Source organism: Quercus lobata, chromosome 11 (assembly GCF_001633185.2).
Source record: "Quercus lobata isolate SW786 chromosome 11, ValleyOak3.0 Primary Assembly, whole genome shotgun sequence".
NCBI classification, from domain to species: Eukaryota; Viridiplantae; Streptophyta; class Magnoliopsida; order Fagales; family Fagaceae; genus Quercus; species Quercus lobata.
The window spans coordinates 4111580-4118558 of NC_044914.1; the positions used below are offsets into that span (position 1 = coordinate 4111580).

The 6979-nt window shown below is 35.2% G+C and overlaps 1 pseudogene; it reads right to left on the reverse strand.

Annotated features, from left to right (window-relative positions):
* Positions 1-1689: 1689 nt before the first annotated feature.
* On the reverse strand, positions 1690-2401 carry LOC115966301 (annotated as a pseudogene).
* Between the last annotated feature and the right edge of the window lie 4578 nt (positions 2402-6979).

Below are 6979 nucleotides of genomic sequence, written 5' to 3' on the forward strand. Positions count from 1 at the left end.
AAGAAGAAGAATTGGTAGAAGACTATGATAGTGATGAAGCAGTGTGGAGGAAGACGATCATTAAGGGAGAACGTTGTCGTCCCTTGGATTTTTCAGGTAAAATTGTATATGATTCGCAAGGAAATCTTCTACCTGATTTGCCTCAACCAAGTTCAAAGTAACAAGCGTGTTCCCTTGGAAACAATATTGAGTTTTTTGTGTGTTGAACGGGTGATTCCACAAGAGGCTGAAACTATGGCTACTCTTTTCTTTTTTCTTTTTTTTTTTCTTTTTTTTTTTCTTTTTTTTTGGGTTCTTATTACGATCAATTACTGGGAGGCTGTTGATGTTTGTTGTGAAAATGTTGTGAACATAAATAAATAAAATTATTTAGAAAAATGAGGACAAAAATAAAGGCAAAGAAATGGTGCAGGGAAAGTTCTTGTACAAATTGAAGTTTCGAACTGGATTTTTTTTTTTGCATTGAATATGAAATTTTATTCAAAAGACTAAGAGATACAATAAATTTGTTTCAGCAGTCTACAATAAGGGTAAATACTAGTTTTGGAGCTGAAATCATCGCTTCAAGTCACAAGTTTAGCATAAAAAGTGTGTACATTTTTGTGCAACTAGTGTGAAATAAACATTACTGAACAAAACTTTAAAGCTGCAAACCAGCCAGTGGCACTACAACTAACAAAAATAAAGACCTATTTAAGATCCATTAAATTTAAAAATATGAAAAAAAAAAAAAAAATGAAGAAGAAGATGAAAGAGGACGAAATAAAATCCTTTAAATACAACATAAGGGCAAACCAGTAATGAAAATGGAAATTTGGGAGTAAGACTATATCTGAATTATTTCTTTTCTATTACTCATCCACCACATCATATTATTTCTAATAATGAATACATATATCTCTCTTTTGTTCGTCTCTAAGAACTTCTCAGTTTCTATCTATTTGCATTACAATAAGAGCTTATGCTATATATAGAGGAAGAGGGAATATTGAAACGGGGATAAAGCCATAAATGAAATGGCTGAATGTCTATACCCCTAATGTGTAGGGTAGGTGGCTTGTCAAGCCGCACATGGGTCCATGTGTACAAGCAGCCCATGTGCATTTATATATATATATATATATATATAACATAACTATATTTGGTTGTAGCTTAGGAAAGGGAAGAAAAGGATAAAATGCTTGTTTTTACTAGGGCTGTCCAAGCAACCCAATCACTCAATCCAATCAACTGGAATTGACTCGTCCATGGCCTAATTCGACAACTCTGACAATCAGCAACGGGTATTAGTCTTTAGAAACCAACTCCGATGGGTCGAGTGATGGGTTTCCTTCTCTAAAGCCCAAACCACCCGAGACGACCAACAAGCACTTCAAATAAGGTCGACTCTACCTTGATTCAGCGATGATCAAGCTCTTCTCCCTCAGATTTGGTATCGCTTGGCCATTCTCCATTTGGATTTGGTGATATTTTGCTTAAATCCACTTAGATCCTGTGACATTTGGCTCTCCTCTACTCATATTAGGCATCGTTTGGGTCTGCTATTCAAATTCTTCCATGTTCCCATGTTTACCGAACATAATTAGGCAATTAGACACTTCCACAATTAAATTAGGCATTTCTATTCTTTTTTTTTTAATAGAAATTAAAAAAAAAAAAAATCAAAAATCAAACACCCTTATCCACATATTAGCCACAAACGTACCCATTAAATCATCGTGGCACATTAATTGACATGTTCAAAATGATGTAATTCACAATGAAATACTACTTTGTTCTTTAAAGAAATTACACATGAAAATTGGGACAAATATTTCTAAGCAAACGTACCTCATACTTTGTTCTTCTCCCTAGTGTTACCAAGAGCTGGTTTCCATGGCATTTCCCGGTGCCCCAACACGCCCTCTTCTGTCTTCGGTGAACGATTTCAGACCTTTTGATTATTAGACTATTAGACTATCATCAAGTCTTGTACCTTCTCAGCCACATCTACCTCATCTCTGCTTTCAGCCACCAATTTAGCCGCTTGAGCGCTTAACAACCTCATTTTCATCCTCAAAGGCATCGTACCCGCCACTGGCTAGTCAGATGCAAGACTCCAAGGTGGTATACTAATCGAAAGGTTTGAAAACGTTCTTCAAGATAGCATCAAACACTCTAGCCTATCCTTGGTACTCAGGTTTATAACACCGGATTGTGAGCTTTTATGCAATTTGTTTGCTCAGGATACTTAGTCAGTTCTATCAAGAAGTAAATTCTCTTGGACTTAAGCTCTTGTTGTTGTTGTTGCAATGGCTAGCTTGGCTAAGATGCCATAATGCGTAGAAGCTTCAGATTCCAATAATACGTGACCAGGGTAGTCCTTGACTACGTCAAAGCTCCCACAGGAGTCTGAGGCAGTTTAGCATTATGGCATCCCAGCCAAGCCATTGGAGCCACACCGAGAGCTTAAACCCAAGAAAATCAACTTCTTAATAGAACTGTCTAAGTTTACTGAGAAAAAAAGAGGTTCCTAAACGGTCACAATCTAGTGTTATACACAACATGAGTGCCAAGGATAGGCTAGAGTGCTTGAGCTATCTCATCGAGTCTTATATCCGTTGAGCAAGAAATAGGGAAGTAGGCTCAGAGATGTAGCAAATATATCTTATGAAATCGACTGCAAGTACTGTTACAGTGTTTAGAGCATGAAGATTTGGGTCTGTCACGCAAGTCTCTTTGCTGTCTTTTTTTTTTTTTATACTTATTAAATGGGTGGTATTTATTTCACACTTGTTACACACAAATGTATACACATATTTTGCACAAATCATGAGTTGAAATTAGTTCGTGTAATAATAAGTGTGTACTAGTATTTAGCCTTGTAAGCCTTGTAATACACCATTTGTGAGGGAAAATTGTTGACATTTTTTCCAATCTGTATCCCCATCTCGTTCTATGTCTTCATATACATGTTAAATCAAAATTTCTACCGATTAAATTCTTTCACTGAAATTTATATTAACAACATAACTAGTGGTAAAGGAATATTGAACATTTTAGGCATGATGATTGATGAGAAGACACTCTTCGGTGGAAAAAGAATATTGAACATTTTTTGGCATGCCATGCCTACTCTCCTTTTGACACCTTTTATATAAAAGGCCACTGGTCATAAATAAAAGTGGTGGTCTATCTGCAAAAATCTTTCAATGAAAAAGATTCTTTTTTTTTTTTTTTTTTTGGGTAAATGAAAGTTTAGGTAGGGGATTTTTTCTTTTCATTTTTTAATCCCTTTAGGCCTTACCTTTAAATAAGGGGTTTTTCTCTTTCTCCATGAGGAAAGCCCTTTCCAGATGGAGTGCATCTCTGTCTTGAAAGCCCACCTTACAGATAGGAGTTCCCCATACTAGGGTTAGGGCAAGCCACAAGCCTCAAAAGAACTTACATTGGACTTATAGATCACCCACCAAGGAGGACTACTGGTAGTAGGACTCAAATCTAGGCCTTTTGGGCGAAGTGTTCGAGCCTTACCAGCTGAACCAACCTTGTTGATCAATGAAAAAGATTCTTTTCATACCTTGTGGTGCTGTGCATTGTAGACAACTTTTGGAATGTACAAGGGATGTTTTGACTTTTGATTAGGCCTATTTAGCCACTACCCAATACTGACAGAACCGCCCCTCACCCTCTGATCCGCCCGCCTCATGGCTCCACCGCAGCTTTCAAGCACGGTGGTCGCCAGAGTTTTCTGAGTGGTGGTGGGTTTTGCATACCGATGAGAATCGCACTACACCGATATATCATATATGCATATATAAATGAATATATATATATATATATATGTGTGTGTGTGTGTGTGTGTGTGTGTGTGTGTGTGTGTGTGTGTGTGTCAATGTGTGTGTTTTAGTATAAAAAATACTAAGAGAGAGAGAGAGGCAATTTATTGAGAGAGAGAGAGAGAGAGAGATATTAGCGTACCAAAGTACCAGTATGAGATAGAGGCAAAGTGAAGCTTGAAGGAAGAAGAAGCTAGGTTATTAAGTTTATAATATAATATGTGTTGAAATGATGTCGTTTGGCTTCTCTATAAGTTAAAAATAATAATTATTAAACTACGTCGTTTTGAACCCAATATTAAAATTAAAATCAGGTCCAAAACTATGTCGCTTTTAGCATCAAATTAAAAAAAAAAAAAAAAAATTGAAATGATGTCGTTTTAACTCGTTTAAGTTTAGGTTAAAATTTTCAAATCTCAAATAGATCAAACTCTCTCTTTCTCTCTCACGCCGCTTCTCCCCCTTTCATCTCTCAAGTCTTGTGTGAGAACCTCCCTCTCCTCCTTCGCCTCTGCCTTTGCCTCCTCCTCCACCACCATCATTCTCCAAGGCCACAATGTAGCTCTCTCAAAGTTTTTAGAGAATGTTTTGATGCTCACTTCCTACTATGCTCTCTACCAAATTTGTATGTGCATTCTGTTCTTTTTTTTTTAATCTATTATTGGTTGTGTTTTTTTTTTTTTTTTAAAGAGTTTTTGTGACTTGAAATAGGATAGTTAATAGAAAGATAGTGAAATTTTTTGTTTGTTTGTTTTGTTTTGTTTTTCTTATTTATAATTTTGGGAATATTTGGGGTATTTTAATGATTTAGATGTGGTTTGTGTGTTAAATTTATTTATTTTTTGGTTCCTAAGAAAATTGAGAAATAACCGAACCGGCACCTTAGGTAGGCCGGTTTCCACCCCTCCACAATTGAGGTGCCCAAATTTGTGACCTATACATCTGGGGGTTGTCTTTAAAGCCCAACTCCGTGTCAAAAAGAGCTAGTTGATGAGTGTTACACGAGGGCCCATTGATAGGCCCAGTGTCGTGCCACGCTAGGCGTGTGCTCAAAAGGGAATAAGAGTTCTCTTTTGGGCTTATCCAAAAGAATCAAGGCTGCCCATTACTATTCTTGACTCGCTTCAAAAGCCCACGGTAATTACACTTCATTCTTAGAGAAACGAGACTCCACTCTAAAAAATAAATAAATTTCCCTATTAGCATCCGTTTGACCAAACTCTGTTAAATTGATGTTAAAAATATTGTGTACTATCTTGCTCTTTTCTTAAGGTCCCACTTCCACAATTATCATCTCTTTCAGAATTAAAATCCATTGATTTAAATTTTAATCAATGAATATTTCAAGGGAAGACCGAATCCAAACTTTTATTTATTACCACATTGTGCTTTGCTTGGTATATTTAGTATGACTTTTCCTTTTCTTTTTTCTTCTTTTTCAACGGATTGTGGAGAGATTTATATATCGTTGCAATTCTTTTAGTACTTGATAAACTTTGCATTATTATTCTAAATTTATCAGCTATGTTTTTACAAATCATGATTAAACTTTGATAAAGAAAATCTTATTGAAATTTAGAATATTTTGTTACTAAAATAAACAGGAGATATTATTTTTTTAAACCTTAACCAAGGAGACTCTTTTTTTCTTTCAGGTTTTGGGTGAAATGTCATTCTCCTAAATTTTAAGAAGAGAAAAGAGTGTAATTACCTGTATTATTATAATTTTTTTTAATAAAAAAATGGGAAGGGTAAGTGTATTTACACAAACTAACGTTCACCCTTCTCTTTGTTGCTTGTCTTCCCTTTGTAGACTAGTGTCATCTTGTGCAAAGCCGGTGAGAGAAGAGAGTGATCTCTAGTGGTGCCAAAAAGCATTTGTCCCTCTCCATCAGAGCCTCAGCATCATGACCCATGATCCAGGCTATGGGTTGGCAACACAAAGAAGTAGAGAGAAGACGTGTATGGTTTGGAAGTTTGGGGAGTACAGCCATGGAGAGAACATGTGGCCTTTACTCATTGAAGCCTTGGAAGATTGGATAAACCTCGGTATTAAAAGCTTGAAGCCTAGAGTGTAGGCGTGTGTAGCCAATTATCAATGATCTACACATAGCCACTAGATTTAGAGAGGAATGTCGAACCTCTAACCCCTAGCACCATGATGGGGAAAGGAGATGCAACCCGTTGGACCCATAAGCTAATCAAAAGAAACAATTTCAAATAGCAAGCCTGTTTAGTTTGTGTTTCACAATTGATTAAAAGTTAATTTTTTTTGTTTAAATTATTTACTGTTTATGAGTCTCTTACTAATTTTTGTCTAATTTTTATTTTAAATAATCTAACTTTAAGCTCTTTTAAAAAAATAAGTTAACTTTTAACTTTTTGTCTCATATTATGCAAATAAATTAACAAAAATAAGTAATCAGAAATATGCAAATAAGTTATAAAAAATAAATAACCTACAAAAAGTAATTTTCAAATAAAGAAATGGGAGTTCACAACCAGCCTAACCACTAGGTGAGTTTGGAAATTGCCTAAACCCCCCGAGGCAGCGAAAGAGGGTCCCAAATTTTAATAAATAGAGTTAGACCGTTAGTTGATAGATGAAAATTAAATGTTTAGATCGGCGTTCCTAATGTCAGGCAGGTTGTCCAATTTTTTCAAAAGATTGTCATTAATGCACTTCGGCACGGAGACATGATTCACTGTTTCCTCCAATAATTTAATCAAAGAAAAGCCCAAGAGCACGACTATATGAATGGGGGAATCAATTGATCTGAGAACTCAGTCCATACTTCTATAAAATGAGGGGCATGGTTGAGGAACATAAAGAGACAAAGAAAAAGTAATAGAGTCAAAATTGCTAAGTGATCATTTGACTCTAAATTAAAATATCAATTTATTTTACTATTTAGTTTATTTTTGTTACTATTTATAGGTCTTACTGTACTTTTTAATACTATTTATGGGTTTCACTGTACTATTTCAATTAACTTTTACCTTTATATATAGTATTTTCAGTAAAAAATTTTCAATTTCAACAAAATAAATAGATTCTAAATAGACCCTAAGAAAGAAAAGAAAAAGAGATAATTAAAACAAGTGAAATGTTTCCTATATGCTAGAAGTCATTTCTCAATCTCTAGAAGCATTTTCACATC